General features: G+C 43.3%; 1 long non-coding RNA gene and 1 other non-coding gene across 2 annotated transcripts; one reads left to right on the forward strand and one right to left on the reverse strand.

Annotated features, from left to right (window-relative positions):
- Nucleotides 1–4150: 4150 nt before the first annotated feature.
- Nucleotides 4151–11970, reverse strand: LOC114888237. The gene is made up of 3 exons (XR_003791744.1): nt 11841–11970; nt 8624–8721; nt 4151–4192 (listed from the first exon to the last, which is right to left on the reverse strand). It is a non-coding gene; the product is annotated as an uncharacterized LOC114888237 (long non-coding RNA).
- A 227-nt stretch (nt 11971–12197) lies between these two features.
- Nucleotides 12198–12271, forward strand: TRNAN-GUU. Its single transcript has one exon. It is a non-coding gene; the product is annotated as a tRNA-Asn (tRNA).
- Nucleotides 12272–17381: the final 5110 nt, after the last annotated feature.

Here is a 17381-nt window from a genome sequence, read left to right on the forward strand (position 1 = left end):
AAAAGTTAATGTCAAGGCCTTCTAGATAGGTCAGTACAGGTGATAACACATATATAGTCTTGAGTTATCAGCGTAACCAGAAGCAGAGGTGAATAAAGAAACGGTTTTTTTAAAAAAAAGAAAGAAAGGGAGGGAGGGAGAAAGGGAGAAAGAACCTTGTCTCTGAGCTGTGAATCCATGGCGGGGAAGGAAAGGTGGGAGACCATGACTTTCCACTATAACCTGCTCTGTATTATTTTTTCTGTCGTCACGCACATGCACTACTGTAACAAAAATAAATGGATGTGACCAAGAGGGGTGGGATAGGGAGGGAGGGAGGGAGACGCAAGGGGGAGGGGATATGGGGATACATGTATACGTATAGCTGATTCACTTTGTTACACAGCAGAAACCGACACAACATTGCAAAGCAATTACATTCCAATAAAGATGTTAAAATAAATAAATGGAAAAAATCAAATAGGAGAATTGTGTCTCGAGTAATGAGGTTTGGAAATTCAGTCACAACATAGCCATCAAACACCTGCTTATTACGACTCAGCAGTGTTTGTCAGTTACTAGGAGACAGGAGCTACCTGGTCAGAAAGTGTCCGGAAGATGCTATAAGATGGGACCACTTCAAGTAATTGTAACAATAAGAGCAAACACTTATTGATGCTTACTGGATGCCAGGACTCTGCTGAGAGTTTTACTTGCCTATTTCTTTTAATTCTCATAACAATTCTAAGGTCTAGGTGTTTTTTTTATCATCATCCCCATTTTACAGATGAGAAAACTAAGGCAGAGAAGTAAAGAAACATGCCCTGGTGCCCAGGGTAGTAAGTGGTGACAGAATTTGAATAGCCTGCTAGCAAGGGTACAACCTTAACCACTGTGCTCTGTTGCCTGTAAGCTAGTGCCCCAAATACTGTCTGAAAAAATACTGGGCCTTACAATACTGGCGGATGAGCCCTACATTCTATCATTACAGTTAAATTCACATAATGGGCACTGACTTTTTTTTTGCCTCATTGCTTTCGCATGGCTGTTATAAGAAATGTATGTTAAAAGGCCTTGGAGACTGTAAACCATTCATTGCAAAACGAAAGATGTTAAAATGCTATTTTCTTTAGCTCACTGTCAGGGTTGGGACTCTTCATTGGATCCCTTGTAAGCCCCACATAAAGCCCCAGCCCACCGAGCACACAGGTCCTCCCCACTCACGCTGTTGTATCTCCCACTCACGCTGTTGTATCTCCCACTCAGTCTCCTTCTCATCCCCAGAACTCCTCTTCATTCCTCCCTCCTCCCCACCCAACGTAAGCTCTCAAACCTCAGCATTTTCTGCCACGTTCCTTGTATGTATCACTTAAACCATCACCTCAATTTTATCATTTAACTCGAGAGGCCCCAACCAAGAGAGGCAAACGTCTGGGAACCTGCGCTTCCCCCAAATGGGAGAGCCTTGTAGCAGATTATGTCTCCCAAAGAATGCAAACCCGGGCTAGAGCAACAGGCCCCCGTGAGACCATCCAGCATCAGGCCAGTTTCACCCACTCGCCTAAGGAACTCTCTTCCATTACCAGAGAGCAATGCTCAGCACAAATCATGGCCCTTCCTGGACTCTTGGCAACGGTCGAAACCTTGATGCATCCCCACTCCCCAAAGGTAGCTATTAAGTGGTTTAGTGTGTCTCTTTCAAGATCTTCTTGTACAAATACACATATATGTACGTGTATATATATTATACTACACATAGAGATTTCCCCTAATAGCACTGAATGTATGGATTAATTTTAAGAAAATTTACATCTTGCAGTATTTTAAATCTTCCCATTTACATACAAACTCATACAAACTCTCAACTTGTACGATCAAGTCAAACATGAAACTCCCAAGAAAGAAAGACAGAATTAGAATAAGGCATTATATCTGCAACAACCGTGTCTTCGATGGTTTTGATAAGGAATTCTCGCCTGCCTTTTAAAATATTGTTATGAAATATTTCAAACACAAAAATCAGTTAAAATAATAACAACCTATAGAACGGGAGAAAATATTTGCAAATCATACATCTGATAAAGGGTTAACGTCCAGAATTTATAAGGAACTCGTACAACTCAACCACAACAACAAAAAAAGTAACACATTTAAAAAGGGGACAAAGGACTTGAAGAGACAGTTCTCCCAAGAAGGTATACAAATGGCCAAAACGCATCTGAAAAGATGCTCAACATCATTAATTATCAGAGAAATGCAAATAAAAATCACAGTGAGGTATCACCTCACACCCATTAGGATGGTCACTATCAAAAGAACAAAAGATAACAAGCGTTTGCCGAGATGTAAAGAAATTGGAACCCCTGAGCATTGTTGGTGGGAATGTAAAATGGCACAGCCATTATGGAAAGCAGTAAGGAGCTTCCACAAAAAATTAAAAATAAAATTACTGTACACCCAGCAATCCCACTCCTGGGTATATATCCAAAAGAATTCAAAGCAGGATCTCAAAGAGATATTTACACACGCATCGCAAATTATTCATTGCAGCATTACTCACAACGACCAAGAGGTGGAAGTAACCCAAATACCCATTGACAGACGAATGGATAGAGAAAATGTGGTCTAGACAGATATATATTCACATGTACATACATATATACATATTATATACATATAATGCAGCCTTAAAAAAGAAGGAAATTCTGACATATGCTACAACATGGATGAATCTTGAGGACATTATGCTAAGTGAAAGAAGACAGTCACAGAAGGACAAATACTGTTATGATTCCACTCATATGAAGAGTCGGAAGCAAATTCATATAAACAGAAAGCAGAGTGGTGGTTGCCAGGGGCTGGGAGGACGGGGAATAAAGAGTTGTTGTTTGATGTCTATAGAGTTTCTGTTTTGCAAGATGAAAAAGTTCTGGAGCTCTTCACACAACAATGAGAATATACTTAACACTACTGAACTGTATACTTAGAAATGGTTCAGATGGTAAATTTTTTATGTGGTTTTTTCCCACAGTAAAAAAAAAAAAATAACAAAAATCTGCGTACCCACCCTGGAACACTATCAAATCCTAAGATTTCACTATACCTCCTTCAGTTTTTTTCCAGGAACAAAAGGTGGCAGACAATGGGAGAGCCTTCTGTCTCCATGACCCTACTCTCCTGTTTCCCTCTTCAGAGGTATCTGCTTCCCTGAATTTGGTTTTTATCATTCCTATGCATGTTTCACATTATGACCGCATGTACATGTATCCATAAATAATACATAGCATTGCTTTGTCTATTGACTACTTTTATAGAAATGGTAACGTACTGTACCTATCCTTTGTGCAACATCACATTAGAAAATGTATACACACTGGTAAGTAAAGACCCAATTCATTATTAGAACTGCTATATAGTATTGCAATGTTTAAATATACCATGTTTATTTATCCACCATCCTTTTGATGAAGTTGAGTCATTTCAAATGTTTCACTATTATGACAACTCAACAACAACAAAAAACAAACAACCCAACTGAAAAATGGACACAGGGTCTTCTGAATAGACATTTTTCCAAAGCAGGCATATAGATGGCCAACAGGCACATGAAAAGATGTCCAACAACGCTAATTATCAGGAAAATGTAAATCAAAACCACAGTGAGATATCACCTCACACCTGTTAGAATGACTGTTATCAAAAAGACAAGGAATAACAAATGCTGGAGAGGGTGTGGAGAAAAGGGAATCCTCGTGCACTGTTGGTGGGAATGTAAATTGGTGCAGCCACTGTGGAAAACACTATGGAGATTTCTCAAAAAATTAAAAGTAGAACTACCATGTGATCCAGATATTCCACTTCTGAGTATTTATTCAAAGAACATGAAAACACTGATTTGAAAAGATACATGCACCCCTATGTTCATTACTGCATTATTCACAATAGCCAAGTTATAGAAACAACCTAAGTGTCCAGATGGACGAATGGATAAAGAAGATTGAGAGATATATATATATATATACGTGTGTACACACACACACACGTACACACACATATACAATACAGTGGAATACTACTCGGCCAAAAAAAGAAATACTGCCATTTGTGATAATACAGATGGACCTTGATGGCATAATACTAAGTGAAATAAGTCAGATGGAGAAGATAAATACCTTATAATTTCTCATATGTGGATTCCACTCATATGTAGAATCTAAAAAAAAAATGAACAAATGAAATAAAATAAAAATAAACTCATAGATAGAGAACAGATTTGGGGTTACTGGGGGGGAAAGGAGTTAGGGGGTGGGAAAATGGTTGAAGGGGACCAAGTGCATGGTGATGGATGGTAACTAGACTTGTCCTGTTATCACTCTGAAGTGTATATAGATGTTGAACTGTAATGCTGTACACCTAGGACTTATAAAAATATTTAAATAAAAATAAAAAAAATATTTCACTACTGTGCACAATACTGGATGACACCATCTCGTACATATCCTTGTCTATGTATATCTCAAGGCGAAACCCGTGCATTGGAGGGAATGAGTCTCTCCAGTGTCACCAGGATACTGACAGATCGTTCTCCAGGGCATGTGTCCTGATTTCCATCCACAGCAGATGAAAGTGAGGGCCAAATGCTCCAAACAGCACCAACTGAGTTTGTCAGGCTTCCTCAATTCTGCCAATCTGCTGGGTGTGAAATAACATCTCATTATGATTCTATGTTTCCCAGATTATTAGACGAGGGTAGTGTCTTCTCATGAGTTTATTGACAATATGGATTTCCTCTCCATTAATGTTTTGCCTGATTTTCTGTTTTGTTGTTTGTCTTCCGCTAATTGGTAGGCATTCTTTATAAATTCTGCATACTAAGGCTTTGCTGCTTACGTGCATTGCAAATTCCTCACTCAGTCTATGATTTTGTCTTTTAAATTTATTTTTTGCTTATTCGTTTAACAAAAGTTTTACTACATTTTAAATATAATCAAATACATCAACCCTTTATTTCACGTTTACACTTATTATGGTGTGTTTATGAAATCATTTCTTACCCCGAAGACATTGTTCTGTCTTCTTTGGGGAACAGAGTAATGATTCAGTAAATATGTGCTGAATAAATGAATTATTTCTAGTTTGTTGGTCTCCAGAACATTGCACAAATCCAATTTTTATTTTGTATAAGCCCCATGCTCATATAAGCAATTTTTTATTGCAAAATTGGACTTAAATATAAAAGGGGGTGCTATCATTTATCCTAATTAGGCCAAGGTGAAGCATGCCTTTGGTAACACACCAGCGAGAATAACTATTATTCTTCACAAAAGATTCAGTTGAGAAACAGGATTTTTAAATATAGCAATATTTAGATTAGAAAGCAGAAAGTAAGCCTTGTTAGTGAGGGCTACAGCAGTAGAACAGAGCACCTAGAACAGCCTACAGCATCAAAAATTTTATTGAGCATCTGTTATGTAAGGAGAGTTGTAGAACTTCTTTCTTCAAAAACTCAATCATGGGGCTTCCCTGGTGGCACAGTGGTTAAGAATCCGCCTGCCAATGCAGGGGACACGGGTTCCAGCCCTGGCCCAGGAAGATCCCACGTGCCGCGGAGCAACTAAGCCTGTGCACCACAACTACTGAGCCTGTGCTCTAGAGCTCGTGAGCCACAGCTACTGAGCCCGCAAGCTGCAACTCCTGAAGCCCACGTGCCTAGAGCCCCTGTTCCGCAACGAGAGAAGCCACCGCAATGAGAAGCCCGCGCACCGCAACGAAGAGTAGCCCCCGCTCGCCGCAACTAGAGAAAGCCCGCGCACAGCAACGAAGACCCAACGCAGCCAAAAATAAAAAATATAAATAAATAAATTTTTTAAAAATTTAAAAAGTCACCTAAAATCTCAGATACCAGTTCTTTTTTAAAAAATTTATTTATTTAATTTACTTATTTTTGGCTGTGTTAGGTTCCCGCTGCTGTGCGCGGGCCCTCTCAAGCTGAGGCGAGCAGGGGCTACTCTTCATTGTGGTGTGCGGGCCTCTCATTGCGGGGGCCTCTCTCGTTGCGGAGCACAGGCTCCAGGCACGTGGGCTTCAGCAGTTGTGGCTCACGGGCCCAGCAGCTGTGGCTCGCGGACTCTAGAGCGCAGGCTCAGTAGTTGTGGCCCACAGGCTTAGTTTCTCCGCAGCATATGGGATTTTCCCAGACCAGGGCTTGAACCCGTGTCCCCTGCACTGGCAGGCAGACTCTTAACCACTGCGCCACCAGGGAAGCCCAGATACCAGTTCTTAAATGAAAGCACATTTATTACTTAAGAGTCGCACATTGTAAAATTCCGCTTAGGAGTGGTCTCCGTGTCCCTCAGACACCTTTTCTCAGGCGGGTAAAAGAGTTGGAGAAGGGAGAGCAGCGTGACGGGTACACCATGCTTGACAGGGACCCATGTGTGCAGGCACGGGACTGCCCTGAGTTACCACCTCACAAACTGGCACTCCTCTGCCCCCAGACAGAGAAGATCGGCGGAGCCTAACCACCTACCACCCTCTACCTGCAATTTAGGGAAACTGCCTCTGCTGCCTTTCATTGCTGGCCCCTTACAAGGACAGCTTGCCGCAGACGCTTGAGAAACTCGTGGAAAGGGGGAAGCAAGAAAATTATAATCCCCACTCAGAGGTAACCATACGCACTACTCATGTGTACACACACACATGATTCGTGCTCATATGCAATGTGAGAGGCCGTGTGGGTCAAGGTTACAAGCGTAGCTGCTGGAGCCTGACTCGAGGTGTGGAGCCCGGCCGCACACTCACAAGCTCTGCAACCTGAACAGATGCTCCGTCTCTGCTCCCATTCCCCCACCTGCCAAATTAGAATAAGAGTAATATTGACGGTATCTGCCCCACAGGCTTGTTATGGGCTTAAATGAGACGTTATGTATAAAGTGTGTAATAACATGGGACACACAGAAAGAAGATGCAGCTGCGAGTTATCGTGATGACACAGTTCTCCATCTGACCTTTTAACTTAACATCTCATCATAACCCTGCTGTCAAATATTCTTTGAAAATACTATTTTTAGAATTATAGTGTTCTGTAGCCTACCTTTTTTTACTTAACACTTTACCCTGACTATATGTTTTAAAATATTATTCTTGATGTCTATATTTTAATACTCTATTTTCTAAATATACCACAATTTATCATTTTCCCCTGTTGCTGGATATTTAAGTTGTTTCCTATTTATCACTATTATAAATAATACTGTGATGATATACTTAAAACTTGGGCCACATCCCTGGTCCCTCTCTTAGGATAGATTTCTAACATCGAATTTCTAGAATGAACATCATTTAATGTTCATGTTACCAAACTGCTATCCAGAAATAATAGGCCAGGTTTACCCTCATCAGTCCTGTGTGACAATGGCCTGTAACTATGCCACTGATAGAATTTTAGTAGTATCTCTTTTTCTTCTTTGCTATTTGAGAAGAGGAAACTTTTTACTTCATTTAATTTTGATTTCGATAACTCGTGAGGTTAAACTTTTATGATTATATTGGTCGAGGGTATTTCTTCTTTTGGGAATCTTCTGTTCATGTCCCCATTTTTGTTTGTCTGAATTTTTTAGTTGAGTTGTAAAGAGGTATTTTTCCATATTAATTGATAGATGCACTTTACATATTAGGAATTTAATTTTTCCATCACACTTTATTTTTTCCCAGTTTCCTTTATGGTTTATGTTTTACTTTACTCATCTATTCAGCATGGAGTTACTGAGTGCCTGCTATGTGCTGAGCACTGTGGTAGGTGCTGGGGATTCAGCAGGGAACAAAGCTGACTAAAATCTCTGTCCCTGGAGGGCCTACATTTTAGTGGGAGCTTCTAGTTGAGGGTGTCATTTCAGTGGACACAATCATCTCGTTCCTGGAATGACCTATAATTGAGAAGGACCTATAATTACTTAAACATAATTGGTCTATTAATGCCATGTTCCTTTCAGAAAAGCACTGTACCCACATGAATACGGAGCAAGAGAGACCCCAGGGCTCAGCCTAACAGAGAAAAGTTGATAATATTTTCAAACAAGTATGACTAAAAAGACACCCTTAGACTTTCAGCTGGGACTCAAGCACACTCAGTGTTTATTTCTTTTTCTCCCTTCCACACAGGTGCCTCTTAAAATTTTACAGCCTGACTTTTCCGGTGGCGCAGTGATTAAGAATCCGCCTGCCAATGCAGGGGACAGAGGTTCGGGCCCTGGTCCGGGAAGATCCCACATGCCACGGAGCAACTGAGCCCGCGTGCCACAAATACTGAAGCCCGCCTGCTTAGAGCCCGTGCTCCGCAACCAGAGAAACCACCACAATGAGAAGCCCACGCACTGCAAAGAAGAGTAGCCCCCACTCGCTGCAACTAGAGAAAACCCGTGAGCAGTAACGAAGACCCAATGCAGCCAAAAATAAATAATAAATAAGTTTATAAAAAAAAAATTTTTTTTGCAACCACTTGTATACCTCACCATCTGGGGCTCGAGAAATGGGGGTGTCCAGGTGGGGTTGATGAGAAGAGGGAAGTTTGGGGTCTTAGCTCAGGCTACTATACCAAAGTACCATAAACTGGGTGACTCATAGAGAACAGAAATTTATTTCTCACAGTTCTGGAGGCTGGAAGTCCTACATCAGGGTGCCAGCAGGGTCAGGCTTCGGCGAGAGCCTCTTCCGTGTTGCAGACTGCTGACCTCGTGTTCTGTCCTAATGTGGAGGAAAAAGATGGAGCTAGCTCTCCAGCCTCTTCTTAAAAGGGCCCTAATCCCATGCCCAAATACCTCCCAAAGGCCCCACCTCCAAACACCATCACATTGGCGAACAGATTTCAGCATGTGAATTTTGAGGGGATACGAACATTCAGTCCATAACAGGTCCCATAAGTAGAGAAGACTGCGCCAGGAGTGACTTTATGGAATGACGGATGCAACAGCCAATTTCACAAGATATTCCTTTCCCTCAGTGGGGAAAGGAATGGGACCTGCAATAGGAGCAAAACTACCTCTTCAGCAAACTGTGTGCACATGTGACTCAAGGACCGGATGAGTGGCCACCCTCCAAAGCTTCAGCACTTGGAAACAACTCCAGGGAAGGGGACAGAGGGAATCCTGAATTGACAGAGATTGCGTTTGGCGCAGCAGCAGAACAGGAAATCAAAACAGAAGTTGAATGGAGTGATAGAAAGATAAGGTTCTATTTCTTATACATCTGAAAGATATCACTGTGTTTTTAAGAGGAATCACAAGAAGAAAGAGAAAGAGAGAAAGAGGTCATCATTTAAACACTTAAATTAGAATTTCCCACAATCCTGGGAATTCCCTGGCAGTCTAGCGGTTAGGACTCTGCCCTTCCACTGCAGGGGGGACGGGTTCGATCCCTGATGGGGGAACTAAGATCCTGCAGTCCACATGGCCAAAAAAAAAAAAAAGAATTTCCCACAGTCCTTAAGAAGAAACTGAAAATGCAATTGAAAAATTCCATTAAATTAGTATAAGTTTAAGCTAACTTTTTTTTTTTTTTGCGGTACGCGGGCCTCTCACTGCTGTGGCCTCTCCCGTTGCGGAGCACAGGCTCCGGACGCGCAGGCTCAGTGGCCATGGCTCACGGGCCCAGCCGCTCCGCGGCATGTGGGATCCTCCCGGACCGGGGCACGAACCCGTGTCCCCTGCCTCGGCAGGCGGACTCTCAACCACTGCGCCACCAGGGAAGCCCTAAGCTAACTTTTAAAGGTGCAGTTTGGAAAACCTTATCTGTTCCAGGAATTCCAAAGTGGAGGTCATCAATTCCTTCTTCACCTGTTCGCCACTCATAAGCACCACATGCATAAATAACTCCACAGAACCAGATTAAACATAACTGACTCCAAAAGTTGCCCAGCACAGACGGGCAAGAACCTCCTGACAACAGGATCTCTAGATAGTCCTACTCAGAAGATTCCTCCTTCATCCCCTCTCCTTGAACGGCACAGGCTCAACTCTGCAGCTCCACTTAGCTCTTTCCCTTCTCCCCTTTATGAGAAGCTGGCCTCCATCACTCAGCTTTCTCCTCAGTGAAGCAGAGCTGGCTCTTGCTAGGAGGAAGCAAGTAGAAGGGTCGGAGAACCCAGATCCAAAAGAAATTTAAAAAAATATGCTCAACATCAGTAATCACTAGGGAAATGCAAATCAAAACCATAATGAGGTTAACACTTCACACGCATCAGGATGGCTATTACAGACAAGAAGGAAGGAAGGAAGGAAGGAAGGAAGGAAGGAAGGAAGGGAGGGAGGGAGGGAGGGAGGGAGGGAGGGAGAGAGGGAGGGAGGGAGGGAGGGAGGGAGGGGGAGGGAGGGAGGGGGAAGGAAGGAAAGAAGAGAGAAAGAGAAGGGAGGGAGGGAGGGCAGAAGTAAAGAAGGAAGAAGGGAAGAGGGAAAGAAAATAGCAAGTGTTGGCAGGATGTGGAGAAATAGAAACCTTTGCGCACTGTTGGTGGGAATGTGAAACAGTGCAGCTGCTGTGGAAAGTGGTACGAAAAATTAAAAACAGAATTACCATATGATTCATCAGTTGTATTTCTGGATATGTACCCAAAAGAACTGAGAGTAAGGTCTCAAAGAGATATTTACACATCCATATTCACTGCAGCATTATTCACAATAACTAAAATGTGGAAGCCACCGAAGTGTCCATCAACTGATAAGGGGGTAAAGAAAATGTGGTGCATACACACAATGGAATATGATTCAGCCTTAAAAAGGGATGCAATTCTGACACATGCAACAATGTGGACGAACTTTGAAGACATGCTAAGTGAAACAAGATAGGACAACTACTGTACAATTTCACTACATGAGGTCCCGAGAGTCATCAAGCTCATAGAGAAAGAAAGTAGAACGGTGGTTGCCAGGTCGGGGGGATGGGGTGGATGTGGAAAGGAGGAAGCAATGTTTAACGGATGCAGCGTTTCAGGCTGGGATGATGGAAACGTTCTGGAGATGGATGGTGGTGATGGCTGCAGAGCAGCGTGGATGTACTTAATGCCACTGAACTGTGCGCTTAAAAAAAAAAAAAAAAAAAAGGTTAAAATGATGAGAAAAGAACCAGGAGGAAGGGGACAGGAAGGGGTGCGGGAAGGAGAAGAAGGTGGAGGAGGGTCCCTCACAGGTAAATTGAAGGGAAACAGGGAACACACAGGACTGGATTTAGCACGTGGAGAGCTGGGGTGAATTTCCTATTCTGTGGGCGGAGAAGACAAGGGGAGCGATCCCAAAGAAGCTCAAGAGATCTGGCTTCGCAAAAGTAAACTGAAAGCCAGGAAGTTCTAAGGGTGTGGCACTAATGCTAAGGCCCCCACTCCCCGCCGTTGCAGAGACGGGTCATTCCAGATCTCAAAGGCCTCAGTGCAGAAGTCAGGGAACGCGGAGGGGGGGACCCTGCAGAGGCCATTTCAAACTTAAAGGCATATCTTAACTGCCATAGGGCTCTTCTGATGTCCCAAACCAGGCATTCTCAACGCTGGCCCTATCCTCGCCAAGGGGAAAATTGTCTCTCTGAGGTGAAAAAATCTTCTTCTTTCTATGCACCTAGCACAGAAGTGCACAGGGCAAATTCACACATACGCGGTGTATCTATGGTACCAAAATTTTATGGGGGTTGGTGATTAGGGGGGGACATATCCAAAGGAGAGGGAGAGGGGCAATAACACAACCACGCAAAGGCTGAGACCACTGCCCTAAAGCTCGGGGGGCTCCGGGATGTGGCTCCATCCTCCAGGCCCGCACAGCCCTCTGGGCTTCTCGCACAGCTCGAGCGCGTGTGGTCCGGCAGGAGAGCACGCGCGACCTCACCCCTTCCAGCTTCCGCGGCCGGGCACCCAGTCGGCCGGGTGGTCGTCACGCTCACTGTCACTGCGCGCGGCCGCCCGGGACAACCGCTCCAGCGCGCACAAGGAAGGGGACGGTCCCCTACGGGCCCCCGGAGCCGGGGGCGGGGCCGGCTCTCACGTCGGGGGCGGGGCCCGCGCGACGCGCGCCGGCCCCGAGGAGCCCAGCGGCTCCACCCGAGCTTCCGTCCGCAGCCCGGCTCCTCCCGCCGCCTCCTCGGCGCGCTCCTCCGAGGTGCCAGCGCGGCTACGCCCAGGGCGGCGAGAGAGCCGTCGCGGCCGCGGAAATCTGTACACTCCGCAGCGCGGCCCCAGCAACCGGGTCTCTGTGGCGCAATCGGTTAGCGCGTTCGGCTGTTAACCGAAAGGTTGGTGGTTCGAGCCCACCCAGGGACGAGGAAGCTTGTTTTCCTGTACGGGGATTCATTTTAAAACTACAGCTCCGAGATTTTTAATCAAATAGGAGTACGACACTGATACGTTTCTAGGATAGAGGAAGACAACGTCCTCCTAATAGTATTCGGTGCCCAACGCAGTGAATCCAGGAGCGACACTGCTGCAGAACTGGGAGCCGGTGGATTGCTAATTCTAGTCCTACCGAATATCCGGGGGAACTGTGCATATATGCTTCAGGAGACCTGCCCAACCTTGTTCATCAACAGCAGACATTGTAATGGCAAAAACAAACAAACAAAAAACACTCAATTGCCCATTGACAGGTGAATGAATAAATACCATTGGTTTCTCTCAGAAAATCTGATACCACCAAAAAGCAAATGTAGTTATTCAATTTTGCCATATCTACGGCCAAAAGCATTTGAGAAGCAAATGCAGATGCGAACATGCAAGAGGAGACATCTCAGAGTCAAAAGTATGTGGAGGCACCGTTATACCAAGAAACTATTTGCTGAATTAAGCTGTGTTACAGCTTTGGGATCAAGGACTTGAATCTACGCAAAGCCTTAACGTTTTCTTTAGATTGCTGGCAGATTTTTTTCTGAAATTAAACTCAAGCAGAAATTGTTTGTATGGGTTCCTGTTAAAACGTCTCAAATGACGTATTTTCAACTCGGCTCACAGAAGACACAAATATTTTTCAAGCATATGACTTTCTTTTTTTTCTGATTTTATTGAGAAATAATTGACATGTATATCACTGTATACATACGAGTTTCTATAAAGATAGAGAACCACATGATAATATGATAGCATGAATATGTAATTCATTTCTGCCAAGATTGAGGTCATGTGGTAGGTGCTTTTTCTCTAGGTTGTTCTTATCAGGGATAGAATTTTGAGACCTAGAAGAAGGAATAGTTGACTGTCTCACTAGGGTGTCTCCTAGGGAATGCCTTGGCAAATGCTGGCTGACAATTATTTATCAAATTATGGTTGATAACAAAATATCCTCTACTGTCTCGTTAGGACCCCTCAGGAAGGAGACACAATATTGCACTTATGGTGGAATTCCAGGCAGAATGACAGGTAGCCACCCCCAAAAAGTGTTCTTAGGTAGGGGCCTTTCTGATGCTTCTCAAAATTCCAAACTTGCCACCTACACTTAAGGATAGCTTACAGTGACAGAGAGAACTATATTCAATATCCTATGATAAACCATAATGGAAAAGAATATTTTAAAAAAGTATAAAAATAAGAATATATATATATGTATGTATAACTGAATCACTTTGCTGTACAGCAGTAATTAAGACAACATTGTAAATCAACTATACTTCAATTAAAAAAACGGATAGCTTACAGTGGAAGTAAGAAACGGGGAGGGGGTGGCAGTGGAATTCTGTCATAAGATCATTTATACACTGTTGAAATTGAGTCTCACATTTCAAGATGAAGAAGGTGTAATATTTGCTATTACTGAAGTGATGGGGACTTAGCATGTCCTTCCACCTTGAAGCTGAGTATATTTACACTAGGTTATAAGCTCCTTGAGGGAAGAGACCATTTTCTGTTATTAATGATCAATTTAGGGTCCAAAGGATTTCTTTCAGGACACAGTTCAAATTCTTGAGCTTAGCGCACAAGGGCTTTCATGATCCACAGCTGTGTCTCCTGCCCAGTTTCCACTTGAGACCTTTTAGAGGTTATAAGCACTTACCAGGAGTTCCTTGAATGGCCCAGGCTGACTTACACCCCCTTCCCGGCCAGACACCTGTCCCTACACCCCGATGTGCCCCTCCCCCTCCCCCATTCTGCTTACCTGGGTAACATCTGCTGAGAGTTACCCCCTCAGGAAGCCTCCCCTGACACTGCCTCCATCTGATTTAGAGGTCCATCCTCCACGCATGCATCACAGTACCCTGAAACCAGGGAGTTACTTGTCCCCTGCACAGGAATATAACCTCTTGAGAGTAGGAACCATGTCTCCGTTCATCTAGCACAGGCCTGTCCCATGACACATGCTCAGGACCAGAGCAATCCCTGCCTTCTCGGGGTATGTGGTTAACAGAGACTGACAGTCAGATAAAAATGCATATGATGAAGGGTCAGCATGAGAAACACAGAAAAATGTTCCCAGGCCTTGAAGGAGGAAGTCAACTTAGATGGGCTGGATGGTGTCTTCATGAGGATCTGAAATGACCCTGAAAGATCTGGACAGGCCAGAGGCAGAGGAGGGGTATCTAAGGCTGGGGAAATTTCAGGACAGGATGAGGGCATGATGGGGGTGATGGACAAAGTGTACTTAAATAGGGAGCAGTGAAAACGAACTTAGCTTGTGGAAGGGCCCTGAAGACCAAGAGAAGAGGCTGTCTGAGAACAGTATGGAGGTTCCTTAGAAAACTAAACACAGGGCTTCCCCGGTGGCACAGTGGTTGAGAATCTGCCTGCCGATGCAGGGGACACGGGTTTGAGCCCTGGTCTGGGAGGATCCCACATGCCGCGGAGCAGCTGGGGCCGCGAGCCACAACTACTGAGCCTGCACGTCTGGAACCTGTGCTCCGCAACAAGAGAGGCCGCAATAGTGAGAGGCCCGCACACCGCGATGAAGAGTGGCCCCGCTTGCCGCAACTAGAGAAAGTCCTTGCACAGAAACAAAGACCCAACACAGCCATAAATAAATAAATTAATTAGTTAATTTTAAAAAAAGAGTTATCGTTTCAAAAAAAACTAAAAACAGAGCTACCATATGACCCTGCAATCCCACTCCTGGGCGTGTACCCAGGAAAAAAACATAGTCCAAAAGGATACATGCACTCCAATGTTCATTGCAGCATGTTTGCAATAGCCAAGACATGGAAGCAACCTAAGTGTCCATCGACAGAGGAATGAGTAAAGAAGATGTGGCCCATATATACAGTGGAATATTAGTCATAAAGAAGAATGAAATAATGCCATTTGCAGTAACGTGGATGGACCTAGAGATTGTCATACTGAGTGAAGTAAGAGGAAGAGAAATATCGTATAATATAGCTTATTTGCAGAATCTAAAAGAAATGATACAAATGAATGTATTTACAAAACAGAAATGAACTCACAGACTTCGAGAATGCGGTTACCGGGGGGGAAGGTGGAGGGAAGGGATAGTTACGGAGTTTGGGATTGACATGTACACACTGCTATATTTAAAAAGGATAACCAACAAGGACCTACTGTATAGCACAGGGAGCTCTGCTCAATGTTATGTGGCAGCCTGGATGGGAGGGGAGTCTGGGGGAGAATGGATACATGTATGTGTATGGCTGAGTCGCTTTGCTGTGCACCTGAAACTATCACAGCATTGTTAATCGGCTATACTCCAGTATAAAATAAAAACTTAAAAAAAAAAGAGAGAGAGAGAAGAGGCTGCACTTTACCCTGTAGAGTAAGAGAGTCACTATTAAAGGTTTCTGTTTCAGGACAGAATGAAATCTATTTTAGGTGGTTGGGTTGGCAACAATGTCAATAAGAAATAAGAGATCAGAGGACAGTTTAGACGCAATTATATTTCAAAGGAGAGGCAGTGACGCTCTGGGCTAAGGTGGGTAAAGGAAAGAAGGCATGGATTGATTCAAGGGAAGCCTGGTCAAGATTTAGGGACTGAAACAGGAGGGAAGTTTGAGGGTGAAGCCCGCATTTAGAGCCTGGGAGACCCAGAAAATGGTGATACCATTGCTTGATGTGGGACTTTGGAGGGGTCTTAAAGAAACCTTGAAATTAGAAAACTTATACATTGTCCATACTCTTAGCTTTCCTAACTTGTGGCCTGTTCTCCACCGTGGAGTTTATCTAGAACCTAGTCTCAGAAACAATCTTCATTTTAAGTTAAACTTCATTTATTTAAGATAAACTTCCCAAGAGACTACTTAGGGGTCCACAGAGCCCTATGAAAATCTGAATGGGAAGCTAAGGACCCTCTCCCCAGAATGTACACATTCACAGAGAAAATCTTATTGACAATGTCCAAGAGTCACAGAGGCTCTGGAGCAGAGTTCTTGGCCCCCCGATTTTGAAGGCCCGGCTTTGTATTTTATTTATTGGATTTGTATTCTAATTACTGATAAAGGTCATAAAGCATGTCAAATCCAAAGTGTTTAGGTATGGAAAAATTACTAAACTGAAGATTTTAAGGTAACACAAAGAACTAGAAGAGTCTAATAGTATTGACAAGTCACAAAGAGAAGCCAGTAGCCAGTTTCTTTTCTTTCTTTCTTTTTTTTTCTGAGCAATTAATTACATATGTAAAATTAGTAATAAAGGACTTGAGACAAAAAAAACTACCTTGAGGTTTTAATATTTAATGCTTTATTGTTACAGTCTGGAGCGACTGGAGGTACTGGCTGTGAAGGGCTTTAATATAGTGATCCTTCCAGGATCCCTTCTATAGGGATTTACACCATCACCAGATACCAATTTGTATTTCTTTCTTGGGAGTTACTTTAATGACACCCAGCAAACTATCATATTTTAGTCACCCCCTCATAGGAATTGAGCCTTTTTTTCTTCTTTTTTTTAGTAAAAACAAACCAAAAATTATTGTCTGTCAAAGATGACTCAAACTAGTTATTCCTAGACAAGTAAATCAAATACACACTTTAAAATAAGGAGATCTTCAACTACCTTAGTAATAAACTGCAAAGTAGATCATAGATTATTATATGCATGTGTGAGCATAATGATAGTTTATTTATACTTAATTATCCAATATATTCACCGGTACAAGAACATAGGCTGGCTTTATAATTGGAATTCTAGTGAGGTGGATGGACTTAGAGTCTGTCATACAGAGTGAAGTTAAGTCAGAAAGAGAAAAACAAATACCGTATGCTAACACATATATATGGAATCTAAGAAAACAAAAAAAAGGTCATGAAGAACATAGGGGTAAGACGGGAATAAAGACACAGACCTACTAGAGAATGGACTTGAGGATATGGGGAGGGGGAAGGGTAAGCTGGGACAAAGTGAGAGAGTGGCATGGACATATATACACTACCAAACGTAAAATAGATAGCTAGTGGGAAGCAGCCGCATAGCACAGGGAGATCAGCTCGGTGCTTTGTGACCACCT

This window comes from Monodon monoceros, unplaced genomic scaffold (genome assembly GCF_005190385.1).
Source record: "Monodon monoceros isolate NGI ecotype Baffin Bay Population unplaced genomic scaffold, NGI_Narwhal_1 Super_Scaffold_8, whole genome shotgun sequence".
Lineage (NCBI taxonomy): Eukaryota > Metazoa > Chordata > Mammalia > Artiodactyla > Monodontidae > Monodon > Monodon monoceros.